General features: G+C 42.0%; 1 protein-coding gene across 4 annotated transcripts in view; it reads right to left on the reverse strand.

The window, feature by feature from the left end:
• The window catches only part of lrrc4ca (leucine rich repeat containing 4C, genome duplicate a), a 162,119-nt gene that overhangs the window by 39,115 nt on the left and 104,506 nt on the right, over nt 1-18,498 (reverse strand). Inside the window, exon 3 of one of the 4 annotated variants that reach the window (XM_076733483.1) lies at nt 16,496-16,633. The exons of 1 other annotated variant lie outside the window; for it this stretch is intronic. The gene's annotated coding sequence lies outside the window, so the exon portion shown is untranslated. Of the gene's footprint in view, nt 1-8,906; nt 10,658-16,495; nt 16,634-18,498 lie in introns of those variants that run through there. 2 more of the 4 variants (XM_076733486.1, XM_076733485.1) reach the window with 2 other exon arrangements.

Raw genomic sequence — 18,498 nt, forward strand, 5'->3', positions numbered from 1 at the left:
TGAAACGGATTACCTAACATATACCAGCTGGTTTGGAATCTGTTTTTCCGGTCTCTTTTTCAACATCGTGTGGCACAAAGACGGCCGATTACCCTACAACACTTGTCTGCAGATCAGATGCAGATTTAAATCAACACACACCTTTTCATATCAATGGCATTGGGAAAGGGGGAAACCCACATCATAGGAACGAGGCTGCAAGCGCTGCAACCGCTTTTCAGGAATACAAAAGGATAAATTGAAGAGGAGCTGTACACAGTGATCAACCTTTGTTCCCGACACCCACACATTCTCTCTCTCTCTTACACACACACACACACAGACACAGACACACACATAAACCTCTGCACCACACAGTCCCAGAGAGAAATGGCAATCCTCACAGCACATGAATATTACAATGAGCTGGATCTGGGTCATTAATATGACACAGTCGTTACACTGGAGCCCAATTAGCAGTCAACATAGAGCCTGGAATGTTCCCCTGTTACTAAACATAATCACTATATCACTGCGACAGACTCCAGAACAGGGATGGATCAAACCCCGCAATCACATACAAGAAACATCAAGAACTCTTCCACACGTGACTTGATGAGACGAGGAGGTCACCTCTGCTTGACGGTATTCACTCGACAACATTTAGAGACACCTGATCAGTGACCTGCACACTGCATAACAAACCCTGTAAACAAACAAAATATTATGTAATGCTGTGGTATCTGCCTTGTTTGGGCGATGCCCCCGTAGCCAGGAAGCAATCAAGCAAAAACTGTCCCAGTGGAGTATGCCCAAGTGACTACACACATTTTCTGGAAAATCTACAAATCTAAAAACCAAGCCCCTGCAAAACGTTTAAAAGTGCAAAGAGAAATCTGAAAAGTTTAAAGTTGGAGGTTCATAATGCGCCACACCAGATCCGATCCTCCTCTGAGTCGTCACCTTAATCGAGAAGTCGCTAATGCAACAACAACATGATCCCCCACTGGCTTCCCAAACGCAAACACTGAATTCACAGCCAGGCTGGAGGTGTCACTGCTGGGAATTAAACCTTGGTCATGGCCCCTGTTCCACCTGTGTGTCCTACATGACTTGTTAAAGCGTTCCCTCACATGCAAGCCACTTCCTTTAAAAAGAAAGAATTTTCTTGATGCTAATCTGTCTCGCCTCGAAAATTCTTGAAACATGTTGATTTCAATTCCAAACTATTTGACCTAATGCGACCACACTGGCAGATTCTTAGAAAAAAAAAAAAAAAAAGAGAGAGAGAAAAAAAAGAGGGCTTCGGGAACTTTTGAAATAAAAGACAAAATGAGTTTTTGCAGTGATAGCTTCATAGTGGTTTTTCAACCAATAGGTCCCTTCTTAAATCCTACCCTGAGAACAACTGTAATCAGGACATGATGACAGGAAGAAACGTTTATTTGAATTCAGAGTGCATAGTCAGCACTAGAGCAAAAAAAAAATCCTTTCCGACACCTAACAACTCAATTTTAAACCTTAATATACTGTAACATTACCCTACTTGCTTAGATATATACAGGTAGATGCATACATTTGACGCATTATACCAATGTACGCTTCCACTCGAAGATATCTGCCAGTGGTTAGATTATGTTAATGTATTCACCAACGGGAAATGAAATATGACAAGGCCCTGTATGTTGTGTGACTTTTTTCTCTCTTCAGTGACAGACGGGCTGCAGCCAAACGCTGAGGAGTCTGGCACGGGCTGCAGGAGGCTAGCTATTGGGCTGTAGGCACACACACACACACACACACACGTGCACACACACACTCTCCCATTGAGCATGTTTGGCTACCTCTTTACTGCCTCTCAACCACTTATATCCATCAGTTTAATTTTGTTGCTACCATCCATGACAAATATTACCTGCTGGCGAACAGATTTGTGTTTGTCATTGATTAAGAACTTCCTGTGTGAAAAAGTGTTAATTTTATTTATTTATCTTAATTCATAACGGGCTTCATTCAGCCTTATCATGAGTATGCCTGAAAGACCACAAAGCCAAGCCAAGTGACATTCCAACTTTAAAACTGTCGTCAATGTATAAATGAAGCTTTCTTTGGTTTGTTTTTTCATCTTGATTCCTGACAAGCTGCCGGTTTGGAAACAAGTGCAAGTGTTTCATTATATGAGGTGGCATCTGTTCCCGATTAATTCTTGTCGTGTATGAGGGAGATTAACCATTAACCGGGCGTGCATGAGCTCTTTCAATTCATCCAGGCCTCTCTGCAGCTAGGGTTTCAAAGCATTTTCCTTCCTCTCGCACACATGCAGTAGAGGAGCGGACTGACAGCCGCTGTCACAAGGCCTTGACCTGAGCAGTGAAACAGACTGGTGCCTTAGCAGACTCCATAGAGACAACTTGGATTAAATCAAGTGTGAGTCTATCCTTGTCAGATCAAAACTATCATAGTAGGGCAGCCTTGCCTACATGCAGGTGCCAGGATGAGTGACACATTAAGGTCAGAGACTAACAGTGTGAGATACCGACACACAGGCACACTGATACACACTGATAAACACACACATCATGTACACATGCATGCACACGCACTCATGAGTGAAAACAGGCAAATAATTGTAAACACAGAACAGAGCATGAAGTCTGTCCTGAAATTGGTGCATTCTTTGGTGTTTCTGTAAGGTTTTTGTGTGAGTCAAATATTTAACAGCGCGTGTGTTCCCTGGTGATTTAGCGTAGTGGTGTGTCTTTAAAGGTGTGAGAATTTCATGCTTTTTTTCCCCCTCAGAATGATCAAAGGTGCAATGTCTGTACAGCTCAACAGTCAGAGAATGTGTGACTGTTAGCTGGGGTGTCATCATGCTGCGTCGTATTGTGGGGCTTTGACTGATGACCAGACTCCTGCTACGTAGCCGGGCTGAGCGACCATCTGATTGCCAGCCTGATTGGGTTTATGACTTAAAAGCAGATCTGGGAGACAGACGGCAAAGCTCGGCCCAGATGTCCAGATCCCAGACACTCATTCTGCACCCCTGGGTCTCCAGAAGGCACTGGTTTAGGAGGGCACACGCCTGCGATGTCACGCATGCATGCATACACGCACGCACGCACACACACACACACACACACACACACACACACACACACACACACACACACACACACCTGTAGGAAAAATCTACAGAAAAATGTTTTCAGGCTTTTGAGCTCTCTGTTTTTGAAAATTGCACTCTTGCGTTCCTGATTCTCCACATGACAGCAGATGGGTTTTGATTATGGGGCATCTCATACACTTGGCTTTCAAGAGCACATTATCGCAATGTGCATACTGTGATAATCAAAACTGAATTAAGATATCGCATTCACAGAGGCCAAACCTTCCATTTAAACTTTCATGTTATAGCTGATGTGAAGGTGATTTAATTAAATTGTGTACCCATGTATGAAAATTTCTCTTTCTCTTCATTTCTGTCTTCCTCCACAAAGCAGAACTTATTAGATTTCGTTTTTAAAGCAATATGCAGCCGAGGGGAAGTACTGATTATTTATTTATTTATTTTTTTTCCTTCAATGAATGAGTAGCCGTTTGTTCAGCAGTCACAGCATGATGAGACGAGTCTAGTCCTGCTGGTGTTAGCGCAGCCCAGCTCAGGGTCAAAGCTTGATGAAGGCCACTGAAATGCATTAGTTTTTAATATCATAGCTTTGGGAGATGTTCTCAAAGGGCAGCTGAACTTTCCATTATTTTATTCTTTTTGCTCAATTTGATTCATGCACATCGCAACAGCTGCAAGGCTGCAACTGATTTGTTGTCCTTCAGCACAAGCTGCTTCCAGTTTTTCTGTATTTTGATGATTTCACCTGAGGAAGCTATACTGAAAATTAAGTGGATCCTTGTGAAATGCCAGTTCTGCTTCGTTGGAGAGCAAAGTACAAAATCTTTTGCAACTACCCCTCTAGATAAAGCTTGCAATTTGTTGTGGACAAAACACTGTGAGAGAAAGGCTTCTTCTCCACTGGGAGAAGCCCATCAGCTCAAACAGGTCAAGTATCCATTACAGCTACAGGGCATTTTCGTTTTATCTCAAAAACAACACTACAAGTTAAAAGGTAAGCAGTACATCCTCTTGCGCCTACATGTACATGCTTGTGTCGACAACAACACGGCTTTTCTCTGTCTTCAGTAACTCCTCTTAGACTGAGAAACTGCTTAATTTGGTTGACAGGATACAGGAAGCATGTGAAGAAAATTCACAGTAATGAACCGAGATAACAACCATTTCCAGCAGACTAAAGGTCTGCACATTTTGAAATAGACCACAGTGTTAAATCTAAATTCTTACTGGTTTTGTCACTGAAAGCTGGTGTCCATTGACAACCTCTATTTTAGCTAGCAGCTCATAAGCTGCCTGGGGATGCGCTAGTCATGGCTCTGTTGCTATGCGACCACTAAAAACCTGTTTGAAGGGCATCTCTCCAGTTAAAATGTTTTTTAACTTTGTGTGTTTAGAGCACAGAGCACCGAGCACACTCAGCTCACTCTAAATTCCACAGTAAACAACAAAAGATTGAGAAGAAGAAGTGCTTGAGAGGAAGGGCTCACATTCCTACCCTGCCTCAAGTTGATTTTTCATTGCCCCCCATCCTCTTTTTTTTTTTTTTTTTTTTTTTTGTCTACGTAGGACTTACATATCTTACCTTCGTAAGGCCCAATCTGGAAAAATAAAGGGAGAGTAAGAGATAGGCGGCCACCCTTTCCCAGGCCATTTAACCTTTTAATTTAGCAGGAGGAATTAATGTGGTGGCCTGGGTCAGCATCACTTTAAACAGATGCCACCAGGATGCCCCGGAGGCAGGAAGAATGACTGTGGTGCACATGTATATATTTCTGTTCGTGTGTGTGTGTGTGTGTGTGTGCTTCTGAGCATTTGCGCTGTACTCATGCAAGCTGTTATTAGCAGAGCCGTCACATTAGTCCTACCTCGGGTGCTGTCACTCTCATTTTAGCACCATGTGACATTACAGTGAGGTCAAGAAAAGACAGAGTGGCAGAGGAGAGGAAGGTGGGGATTACTAAATCGAAAAGACACCATCATCACGACTGGCAAGGTGGGTGATGTAAGGTAAGTGGTGAGTAATGATGCGCCCTGAATTCAGGTCAGTGCTCTTAGCTCAATTTTACGAAGGAAGCGAGGAAATGGGGAGATAGTGATGGAGTTGGAAGAATTCCTGTTTAGCCCTGAGTCACAGCAGCAAAAAATATTTCAAGCTGTTGTTTCAAAATAGCAGAAACACAAGCAAAACACCTCACGATGTTGCCACTGCGAATTCACCTATCTGTCTCCCATTTAATCCACTCCTGTTTGCATGATAAGAGTGGCAGTGGAGAGAGGCGGTCAGGAAAAAAGGAGCACTGCTCCCTGGCCTCTAGAATGACAGAATGGCACTTTTATGATGTCTCCCAGATTATTCCCAGAGATGGATGGGCTAAGTTGGAACACCAATTGATTAATCCATCGACTGACGGAATGTGCTGCAGCCCGTCCCCCTGCTCAGCTGTTCTTTCCCTGGACAGAAAATTCAGCCAGACATGCTGGAGAGGATGACTAATGAGTGGGGCTACTGCAGACACTGTTCATGTCCATCTGTGTATGCTGCGACCAAGATGCTTCCTGGTTTCTGGTTGACAGACTACAGTAGGTTATATATTATAAAAGCATGAGCTCTGGTTTCAGTGGTCACAGCGGTGGTGAAGGAGATTAGAAACAACTCTCAATAAAGACTATATAGGGATGCTGTTGTGACAGTAAGCTTGCAGTGACAAAACAGTGACCAATAGCTACATTTTTACAGCCACCTAATCTGACCACAACACTGTCTTCAAAGCAGTGCATGCATCATCCACCAGCACCACAGTTTGAAAGAGACTGAGGTGGGTTTTTATCACCTTCACAATAGCTGCCTGTGATGCAGACTTGCAACACCGTGTCACTGACCATCATGTCAGCGCTTATTCACTGCTGGCGCATGAAAGCATCCTCCAACCATCAATTCCTCTTAAAGTGACTCTCTTCTTGCCTATCTTCTGCAGCTATGCATGATTAATCACCACAAGACTGACCTCGTGTCTAACATCAGCAATCATCAGCCATGATGCACTTTGCGAAGCTTCAACTTACATCACTGCTGCTTCTGTCCTGACCTCAAAATCCTTAGATTTTCATTTTTTTCTCCCTGAGAGCTGACAAGAACTACCTCATGATAATGTGGACTGTCATGAGCTGGCTGCTTTGTTTGGCAAAATATATATGAACTTTGTCAGTGAACTAGATTTGAAACATTTGCCACAGTGCTGAAACCTGGTGTCACTGCAAATATTCAAGACATCTGGATCATCTCTAGTGATAAAGACACGTTTGTGTATTGTTAATTCCAACAGAAATATAGGCTGCAGAGTATTAGAAGAGGGTAAAGGCAAGACAGAATATTTGAACATGTAATCGTGTTACACTTATCATAATTGGGCAAATATATATTGTTTTGCACTCTGAATTTGGTATCAGTCATCCATTACGTGGATGTTGTCAGCCTTCAAATAATGGCTTCTTTCACCTGCAGCATTAGGACTCCCAGCTCGTATCTGGCCTACTACTTCAGACCTCCTGCATCGCACTGCTGGTCTCCAATGCAATAGCCAAGGGAGTAGATAACGGATCACTGTAACTTTTCCCTTTCTCATTGAATGAAACCCCCCGAGAGGGTTTATACCCAGAGAAGATGAAAAATGTAGGGGTAGCTCCATTATTGATACAAGTCCCCAACAGTGAAAGAAATGAATGCTAATGGTGTCCTAAGCTGGGCTTTACAGAGATTAATCCGATTTGAGAAATGAACATTTTATTGCATGGCACAAAGTGCTGGCCCTGATCTGAACTGAGTCACAGGCTGAGGAGGAAAAAATGACAAAGGGAGTGTGGGAAGGGAACACGGGTATACAGTCTGTCGCTTTGTAAGACCCTGGCACCTCATTGCAGTAGTGCCCTTTTCCAGCTGACAAGTTCATTAATTCTGTGACATGGCTGCTTGAAATGATTTTCAATAGATAAGTCAAACAACAATGGCTTGAGAAATTGGATATAAAATGTATGTCCATGGTAGCAACAAATTCAGCTGAAGACTGGCTTTGTGTGAGCAGCAGGAAGTCCCTCTGCTGCACCTGCTCTAATGCTGTTTCCCACTGCTTAGAAGGACTAATAGGAACACACTGGGGATACAGCTGTTGTCGCTTTGAAATAAACAAACACACTGATCCACATCCATCTCCAAGAAAATCTCCACAGGGATGGAAAGGTTTGAGAAGTGTTAAATGGGGAGGAGGAATAGTCTCTCTGCTTACAGTATTACTGTGAATCACTCTGCACCAGTTGCCAACAAACCACCCGCAATCTTGGGAATATGTAGGGAGGATTTATCATGCTAAAGCCTCTGACAGAGCAAAAACATAAAATCAGCCGTCTAATTTGTCTCCCCAAGGTGATGTCACTCCATCATATGGAGGGTTTTTCTTTCAGTGGGTGAGTAATGCTTCCCATGTTTCTCCCTTTCGCAGGTGAGAAATTCATTCTTTGTCTGAATAGTGACAGCCACCTCCATTTATGCTTTTACCACCAGTCTTGTTTATCACCAACATGACAGACATCTATTTCTAAGCTCACAAAAGCACTGATGTGAAAATTTTTAACGTGTTTGTACTAATCTTTGTTCAGGGGGACACATCCTATGACATTCTTTATTGTTAATTTAGAGACGATGATGAGGGGATGAAGATAAAATTGACATGATAATATAAACTACAGTATATTGCAGTCACATTTAGTGCATAAATGTATCTATTCAGACTTGCTCCACAGAGAAACAGAACTTCTAAAATGGTGTTTAGCCATACAACTCTGCACAACTCCAATTCACTTTTTAACTTTTTGCATATCACAGACACAAACCCTCAAATGTGTCATCTGTTGCTTCGTTGCATACTGGGAAAAGATTACATTCAGCTCAGCTCAGATTTTCAAGCCATGAACTACAACACCCGTGCCTTCTCCAGCTGAGCAGAGGCAGAGCGAGGACAGCAAATATTAATTTCAGCACCACGTAAGAAGGACAGCTCCCTCCCAGGCTACCACAGGCTTCTGAGTAAAAACCAAGAAGAAGAAGAAGAAGTGGACCAGAGTCTGACAATTTAGACATCAGTCACAGATGCATCCTTGAATTTTATGTTGTAATACTTAATATTTTATACAGCCTGTACGATATTTTTTCTCAAATGTTACTATAGGCAACACATGTTTGTATAAATAATGCAGATTTTCAGATAGAATGCAGGCTGAGAGCATGCAGGTACAGCTGGATGGATGGATAGGTGGATTGCAGGCGGCTTGTCCGCATTCAGCAAGTCACTATGTGAAAAGAGGAACCACATACATCTATCACACTCCCTTTTACAAATATTTGCCTTGCTCTGTTTCGAGAAAAGCTAAACTCTTTGCTATTTTTTAAGTGTTCATGACGTCCAAGCTTGATGCTCGCGCACTCAACTCAAGGGCGCGCAGCGAAACGCAGGCAGAGCCACACGAACGCGCGCATCTTTTTCCTTATCTCCCAAATCAGCGCGATTAGAGATCTTTTAGTTAGAGGCCGCGATATCAGTGAGGGGAAAGCCTTTGGGAATGCTGTGCCCTGATTTAGTTCATATCACTGCAGTCATCAGGAGAGGAAGACAAACTACCACATGTGAACACAACAACAGGAAGAAACAGGCTGAATGGGGGAGTTGTGTTACAGCACGAGTGAGGCAATCAGACAAACATCTTTTTTTTTTTTTCTTTTTTCTTTTCCACGCCACAAACACTAACTTACTTGTTCACCAAGACGCCGAGGTCTGCAGGATCTCTGCTTTAGACGGAGAACGGTCCCTCTTCCGCTCCCTCCCCAAAAACTGCATCGAAAAAACATCCGCAATTCTCAGGCGATTTTGCAGAATCCGTGCTGATATTTTCTTGTCAGACACATTTTGCTCCCACTCTCAAAACGCCGTGGTATGTAATCCACACATCAGTCCGGATGGCATGCTATTAACTCACAGTGACGATAATGCATCCGATATTTCCTCTTCTTCTTTCAGCGCGCAAATAACACGGAGGCACCCACAAGTGCCATTGTTGAAACTACTCTTCCGATGCAAAGCGATACCCACTGTGGTCCCAGATTTTCTCCAGATGATGAGTTAGGCGAATGTGAAGTCACACAGTTTTAATTTGCTCTCGGGACTGCCTTAAATGTGATAGAAGAAACGTCTTCACAGCATGTAGAGCACGGAGAACCTCGTGCGGTCAGTTTCCAGGTAGATACATCCCGAGAAGCCCGTTATTAGACTGTACCACAGACCATCATCCATACATTGAGGGGGCAGAGGTGAGCTTATTTTAACGTCCCGCTCTCTATCGTTTTCAAATGGAACTTTTCTTTAAGTCCCTTTTAGTTCTTAGTCATCAACCCCGCTGGATCTGATTAGATTTCACCTCACAGCCCAGTGCGGATTTCAAGACGCTCATTTCTCCTTTTCCTCTTGGTTATATAGATGTAATTAGTCCCGCAGATTAGTGATTTCATTGGTATCCTATACATTGGAGAATTGTTAAAGTTGCCGGGATGAAACAATATTTCTCTCTTCTCATCAGGTTCCGTTTTCCATTTTCAGGAGGAAAAAATGCGTTAATCAGAGATGCAACATGGGATGAAAAAAAAAAAAAAAATCCAGCAGGTATCCTTAAGAAGCCTTTAAAACCCCATCAGATATTCAGTCAGCTGCTTCAAGTGTGAGAAGCTTTCGCTGTACCACCAAAAGCTGTTTTTTTTTTTTTACATGATTTCCACGCCAAGTCTCATCGCCCTGTCTGTACGAGAGTTATAGTTCAATAAAGACAGTCATCACTTCTGCGCCCTCGTTCCATCTATGTATACATTTCGCGTATTCAAGCCTCCCCTATCCATTGATATGACGCACGCACGGGGGTAAGAAATTGTTTATGGGTTATTATCCACAGAGTGCAGATGGCCCCAGCCCCGTCTTCTTCTCCTCTGTCGACTGCAGTGTGTTTTAAGCGGCTTCAAAGGTGATCACAAATTAGCTCGTTCCAACACGCGTACGCAGGCGGCATCCATCGGTGCGCTTTACAGTACCTCAGTGCGCTCTGCATTTACGCACCCAAATAAAAACGCACGGCGCGGCACGGACGGACACCGAATTTGTAAGCGCACGAGTGGGGCATCATGTAGGTTACCTCCCACTGACAAGCTGTTCTCTCCAAGACACAGTGTTCGCCATTCACTGCCGGTGGTTCGGCAGCCGCTGGACTGTGGCAGCGAGGGCAAGGGGAAAAAAAAAATGTTTCCCCCTCTCGTCACATTTCTCCGCTTGAACTTCTAGAGCTTCCTAAAATTTCTCCACTGCAGGAAGCCCATGCGCTGAGTCACATCAGGAGTACTGGCATTAATTAATAGATTCTTTACCTTTGTCTTCATTCATCGGTCAGTTTTAACAGGGGCAAGAAAATGTAAATTACTGTTGACGCGCGCACCAGCTTGTGCTGGTGTCTGTGTGCGTGCGTGAGAGAAAAAAGAGAGAGGTTTAGAGAGACAGGGGAGACGGAAAGAGAGAGAGACAGAGTCCTCCCATGTGTCAGCTGCAAATGGGACACGACTGCCACCTACCGACTCCCCTCGCCTGTTTGCTGGATGATTGTGTGATAGTGGCCTCGGGCTGATTGTTGCATAGGATTGCTCTCCCATGACAACCTACGTTGTGTTTATATGGAGTTATATATATCATATCTATTTGTATTTCAAAACGCTGTAAGGTACAATATGAGACAGAGGCCTACATAATTGTTTACGGTGAAGAGAACAGTAACCACACAATCACAGACTGGAACAAATGCAAAGCACATGAGGGGAGCACTGTGACACGATTGACAATCCAGAAAACGGTTTAATATAACAGTCCTAATCTCTCTCAGGCTTCAGCACTTTAGATCGCATTTATAAACGCTGGCTCTGTGTTATGAATTATGAAATACACGTCGCAGACTTTTAGCTATGGCGGCTGACACAGGCGACTTCAGGTCTTCAGAGAGATTATTGCTTGTGGAACGCTTATCTCAGGCAACCTGCTGTACAGTGTATATTATGCTAAACTAAGTCATATTACACAACATGCAAAAAAAAAAAAAAAAAGGATGAATTTGCAGACAGCAGAGTGAAAACACGTCTCATCTGGAAAGAGTATGCGTTCAGATGGTGGATGTGAGACAGCATCTGAATGCCAGACCAGGGATGTGTCCATCTCGTTGTCAGCATCTGATCTCATTTCCCTCTGTGCTGAAGGCGTTGCATCATTCATCTGTCTTCATAAGTGTCGACCTGCCTGTCTGTGCATTTGGCATATGGCGGTAAAGTGCACCTCCCTCTTGCTTTCCAGTTGGAGGAGACATCATTAAATAACTCAGTTCTTTCATTTCATTCTTCTCGCTTTGCATTTTCCTCCACTCTGTCCAAGCAGGGGGATGAAACATGGACATGCATACCCACTTTGCTCTTCAAGATACCAGAGCAGTGTTTTTTTTTGTTGTTGTTGTTGTTTGTTTCTTGTGGTCATTATAATACCCTTTGAATCTACAGCATTTCCATGTCATTCATTCATGTAACTGCCGAGGTCACTTTTGAGTGCTCTGTTCCATAATTTGTGTCATGTTGCTGTATGACAGCCTTGCCTAATGGTTTTGATTTAATGCTTTTACTTTTCCACCAGCTGGGAGTCTGTGGATCTCTGGTGACCACTCCTGACTACTTTAGGTCTTATTTGCTGTGTGGGAACCATCACTGGAGGCCATACCTTTTATCTTGATTTATGTAGCTTTTGAGACCACACACTCTTTGCTGCTGGAGACACTTGCTTCCCCGAAGTGAAGCTTTTGGGATACTCAGATATTGTTGCCAGAATCCATCATCTTGAACACCGCATTCATGTCTTAATTGTAAAATGCATTATTCAGCATCTTTCCAGCTAGCCTGACACATTGAATTGATGTTTTTACTGATGTGAGCATTGGTCCTGAACGCTATTGAAACATCATAGTAAAGCTCACTCTGTCCTTGGAGAATGTTAAAGAGGCGTTGTACTGCCACTGTAAACAACGTGACCTTGTTCCATGAAAGGGCAAGACACATACAAGACTCATGAGGCCAGTTATTCCTGGAGTGACAAGGGCAAGTAAAAAACCTTACTTAAGGCAATGTTGTGGTATAGATTATTGGGTATACTTTCAGCATCCTTGTAAAAATGAATATTGCTCCACACTAACAATGTGAATTACAGACGCAGTGGTAATGAAGGCTTTAAAATGATCAGTGCTTTGTCAGCACTTTACTGAGACCAGCCCCGCAAAAAGCTGGTGTTTTGACAGAAGACTAAAACGCAGTAAAGCACCATTCAGAGACGACTTAAGGCACAGAACTCTTCCTTTCCTTGAGAGTGTTGTCAGGACCTCAATAATACATGTATTGGGATGCAATTCGATAATCTAATAATCATGTTCAGTATGCCAAGTTTGTCTCATTCAGTGATCAAAAGGAATACACATACGCATAGCATAGGTTTATCCAAACAGAAGGAGTTAAGCTCATATAAGCTCAGGGCTCCATGTGATGCAAGTTTTATTATCGTGATGACAGTGATCCCATGTTACATATACATAAAATATACAACCTCAGCTGCTCGCTCTGATCTCCAAATGTCAAACTGAACTGCTGAGAAATTCTTTTCACACTTTAAATGTGTATCTCAACAGTTGGGATTTGTTATTCTCCAAATTCTGCTGTTATTTTGATAAAACGCACATTATGATAAGCCTCCCTCTGTCTGATGTTCTCCACAAAAATGCTCTTAAATCTACCTGTTCAGAGACGGAGTGAGCGGGGGGGTGCTGTGACACCGACAGTACAGCTGCCCCTTTTAAAGGATGCTCCGAATACATTAATAATGCGTGTTATTTATTTTGAGATCTGACATTCATTATTCATGATGTTGTTTTGGAGAGTATGAGACATCACTACTGATATCCTGCAAGGCTCAGAGGCAATGAAATAATGTAGTCAGGTGTGTTTTGAGAGGCAAGACAGAGAAAGTCTGTGGGCCTGCAAATGTGTCACACGTCGCTCGTTTCCATTCCGCTCCATCAGTCCACCTCAGGATGTGTAGCGTAGGAAGCTTGTCTTTCTCTGCCTAATGTTTGATAACCCTCTTTGCTTTTTCCCTGTTTCCACTGTACTCGCAGCAATCGCGTATTTCAACCACGGAATTAGTTCAGCACGTGCACTCAATGCGAGGAAATTCAACAAACACCTCAGTGGCGACGTCTCCGAGATTCAAAGCAATTCATCAAATTTCACGGACTTGATAATTAGGTGCATCAGTGTGTTTGCCTTCCTATTTAATCTCCACTTTGATCCACACTAATCTTCAACTGTACTTCTTATCCAAGGCTTCCTTTGGCCCATAGGGCTCCTGATCGAAGAATGAATTCTTAGTTTCCATTCTATGCCACTTTTGGCTCAGGGTCTCGATTTACCAATGTATCTGGGGTAAATTAAAATAATTCAAAGGATGCTTCACCCTAATAATGCTCTCTAAGCTGCTTCAAATGCACAATGTAATGGTGAAGGAACTCTGGATGACTGGCTTAGTTATTGGATATTGGCTGCAGCTCAAAGAATTATCAAGAGATGAGAAAGCCCACACTCACGGAAGGATGAATCAGTTGATGATGGTAATCAGTATGTTATTTATCATATCATGCAGCATCATCATCCGTCATTCGCGTCCTTCAACATATAAACTCCAGTTAGCACACATGCACACTCAAAATCTGATTATTTTTTAACATTATGTGATCTTATGTGAGCTTGTCTAATGGCTCATGCATTTTGAAAGACACTGAACCACAGTGGCAATCTTGAATATCCATTCAAGTATAACTCCAATGAGGAAGCTCCACATGAGCACAGGGAGCTCTCTCCCACTGTGCCTGACTTTAATTGGTCTGTTTAAAATTGCAGTGAGACCTGGTTCAATACATCACGGAGGATAGCATTTTCACAAAATAAATAAATAAATATGTCACATTATATCATTTCACAAAATGAGCATTTAACAGCAAAAAGTTGGCAAAATTAAAAAAGAAAAAAAGGAAAAACAAAAAAACAACTAAGCATCATTTGAACTATAGCACCTCAAAAAAAATGATTCATAAAATGAAATGAAATGAAAAAATCACGATATTCATCTCTCAGTCTGTGGATGTGAAAATCTCTGGATGGGGATTTGTGATTAAAACTGTAAATGATTTCAGTCAAGCTGTTTGTTTTAATTAAATTTTAGAAAAGAATTATAATTTACAGGCAAAAAGAAAAAAGAAAACCGAAACTTTCTCCGGTTTTAATTTGAAGGAATTTACAGCTCTAAGCTAGTCATTTTTCACAGGGATCTTTTGTAATGTGGACATTAACTATTCAAATTCATTTCAATGCACAAAATGTCCTGTTTGGACCATGTTGATCCATCTGCACTCTCATTCCCACCAAAAGGACAAAAAGAAGACACAAAGCAATTTGACCTTAAGAGGCTTCCAAGCCCATGGCCCGAATGATCTGACAGCGAAAATAAAAGTGTGATTCATGATTTTGGAAGAGGTCCATTGCTCAGAGAGTGAACATTTCAGAGGAAGCTCTGTGACTACAGATGAAATGTTGCAAGACATATTGCCATTTGAGACACCACCAATGTTTCGCCATATGGTAAAATACAGCTCAACCAAACATGGCCTGACAAACTCTCTGGAGTTTGCACACATTTCTGTGAGGTTTGGTTGCTGAAATGCATGGGCATTAAAAATTATGTATTCCTTTCAGGCTGTGTGCAACTTCTTTTGTGGGTCATGACTAAGTGCAAGTATCAAAATTTTGTGATGCAAAGATGATGTAGGCAGCTGAAATATGCTGTGTAAAATTGGACGGCGAGGGAGGCGATAGGGTGAAAATGATATTGGTGCTACAGAGCATGATGTAATGTGGTTTAGTACAATTTAGGGTCCATCCAAAATGTTTATCTGAAGGCTGGTTACTCTGGCAGGCTTGACAGTTTTGTCTTCCGTCACTTGTGCATCATGCTCCATAGATTTCGCTCTCCCAATTTACGGGACAGAATCTCACGTCCTGCAACTCCATTTACAGAAAGGTGTGTGCAAAACACAAAATATATTAGATTGAAAATGTTAAATAGAGACTTCCATGTGTTTTACGCATGATTGGACCAACTGATGTACTTTTTTGTTGGTTGCGCGTAAATTCTAGGAGACATGGCAAAGCATATCTAACAACTCTGATAGGTGTGGAACTGGTTTTAGGGGAGGGGGAGATCAGTCCTCACACAAAAACAGTTCAGTCCTTAGACCTCAAACCTGAAGAAGGAGAAAGATGTGACCACGTGAAAGAAGCTGCTCATTCCTCGCCGTAATGAAATGCTTATTGCACAGAAACATCCTCCCATGCTATTTACTGTAAATGAAGAAAGTACTGAGTACTTGAGAGATTATCATGCTGAAGCTGAAGCTATCCCCAACGCTTTTATTTCAGGAATTAAGCTGGAATTTATTAGTCATTAGAGGCTTCCTCAATCATTCATTACACTTTTTATATCCCCCAATGAATATTTTTAATGTCTTCGTCTCAAAATGTAGAGCACTCCCTGCACCTTCATATATCGTTATATATATATCTGCTCATCCATCTATGACAGTGTAAAATATCACATCCAAACAGTTGCAGGGATGAATAACTGACAAGAAAGTTGATTCAAGTTTACAAATTAATCGCTCTTCTATCATCATGACAGAAATATCTTAAGAACGAATCTCACCTCAGTAGTGTATTCTCTGTAGAAATGCTTTGCAACAATAAAGCCAGACGTTTCAAGTCAAGCATGACTGGCTGTTTCCACTGCAGGTGAACAACAGCCCACTGCCTCTACGTGACAAACCGCCAGTGGAACATAGGCGCACATCCCGATGTGAGGGTTTGATATCTACTTTATGTTTAGCAAACAGTTAAGTATGTGTCTCATAGCTTAGTATCAGTATGCTGTACATGTTTAAATAACTCCTACCTCTCTGTTCAAATTGTCTATAAATGCACAGCCATTAGAGGCTTACTAAGTTTGCCACTGAGAAAATCTTGACTGACAATCAGAGGATAAAGCTTTAAGCATGACATAAACCTTGTAATCCTGTATCATAGCAGATTTAGACTTGGTGTAACCTCAGTTTCAGCTTGTTTATCTCCTTGGCTGTGTCTCTGTTCATGCAAAACAAGCAGCGCTCCAGACAATGGCGTACCTATTCACATGTGAGGCAGGGAGCAGATTTGCAGCATCTGGATGTGACAGCCGATCCCCTCTCTCTCTAATCCTCCAAGCGGTTGTCTTTCTGCTCAGACACATAGGGGATCGAGTGGGCCATCCATTCACATCCTGCCTGCCATAGGGCAGATAAACAGAGGAAAACAGTGAAATAGCCACATAATCAATAAGAAACATTAGAAGGGGCTGCATGTTTCATTGACTGTGCTTGCATTTTGTTAGCTGGCAAAACATATACCGCTCACATACAGTGGATGGAGGTTGATTAGTGTCTCTTCAGGCTGCTATCACTAAAAACAGTAAAATGCGTGGGAGCACGAGAGTTCATGATGAGTTACGGATAGGAAAGAACAGGATTTCTGCAGTGGCTTCCCTTTGAGATGCCAAAACAGTGCCCTGCATATCCTTAATATTCAAGAAAATATTGGCAACACTTTAAATAATACAATACTTTTACTGCAAATACATTCAGAAATGCTTATGTCTGCTGACAATTACATGTATGTACAAATCATTTGTTAAATGTTTATATACAGTTAGGAAGCGCTGAGCAGGGGGACTTAAAGGAGTGTCCTGCTTAAATATTACCAGCCAGCGGGAAGAACGGCTGAAATCATAAATGCCAGGTTTTCTAATCCTTGTGGAGAAGAATGCAACTTTGAAAGGGGATAAAGGGTCCAGTAAGAGCTTTATTTGGCCATTGCAAGGTATCACCTTGAAAGGTTGGGTATAATTGAACACCATGAGGTTCACTCCTGATTACCTTAATCATCTTTCTCCTAGAAAGGTCATTTTACAGTCTGGTTAACTACGGACAATAAGAATCAATGACTGGTAAATTATGACATTCATAAGAGCTGCTTGTGGTAATATCTAATGGGCAAGCTAACACTATTTTAAAGAGATTAGCAAGATGAGGAATAGAATATGGAGCCAGATGTGACATGGCATGAAAAACCGTGACCATTAAACACAGTGGATGACTGGAAAGTGATTCGCCACCTCTGCTCTTGCCACAGTTACTAAATGGTCACTTCATGATTACTTTTTAACCTTTTTAACCATTCAAATAAATCTGACAAATCGGATGGTACCAACTATCAGTAATATAATGGGTTTGGAATTAGCACAACAGATGGCTGCTGTCCTAGAAAAACCTCGAGTTTTGGTGGTTGTTATTTTGTAATTACATTATGTATTGAGAAAAAAAATATGTGATTCTCATGAAACAAGTTTTTCAGTTTATGTGAAGGTTTGTGATAGTCATTGCACTTTGTAAAACTGTTGTCGGTAAACACTGTTTGTTTGTAAATGACTGCACTCATGGTTGTGTTTGAATTGCCTTGTTTAGGTCCAGTCTGTGGGACTACTGGCTGATTGCAAGATTACAACCAACTGAATACCCCTTGCCTCACCCTCCACTATGATGGCCAAAAAACATGAGTATCAGTAGAGCCAGGGCTTGGTTTGTCCAATCTGGCTCACTGTAGAAAAATGGCGGTGCAACATGGCAGCTTCCGTAGGTGAGGACCTGCTCCTTCTGTAGATATAAAGAGCTCATCCTAAGGTAACGAAAGCACAATCATTCCTATTTTATTTTCATTAATATTCTATTCCATTTCTGCCAATGGAGCCCCCTACACGTTGGACCTTTAATTAACATTTTCAGTACAATCATACAGTGTGAGCTACACTATGTGTAAACAGTATTCATGCACTTCAAACCCAAGGAAAAGGGATTTTGTTGCATCATTAGTTTTTCACTTTGAGCAAAACTTAAAGCGTTTGACTTGGTAAGTGTCATTCACACACACCCACACACACAAAAACACACTGTGCAATCTATCTTCTGTACACATTACAATAAAATTCAATTGCACTGATCCGTTATTGTTCTGTCATCAAAACAATTTTCATCTCAGGGTGGACGGGTATGAGGAAAATATATTTTAGAGATATCCTTCCTGCACTCCAAAATAA

Source organism: Chaetodon auriga, chromosome 6, assembly GCF_051107435.1.
Source record: "Chaetodon auriga isolate fChaAug3 chromosome 6, fChaAug3.hap1, whole genome shotgun sequence".
Lineage (NCBI taxonomy): Eukaryota > Metazoa > Chordata > Actinopteri > Chaetodontiformes > Chaetodontidae > Chaetodon > Chaetodon auriga.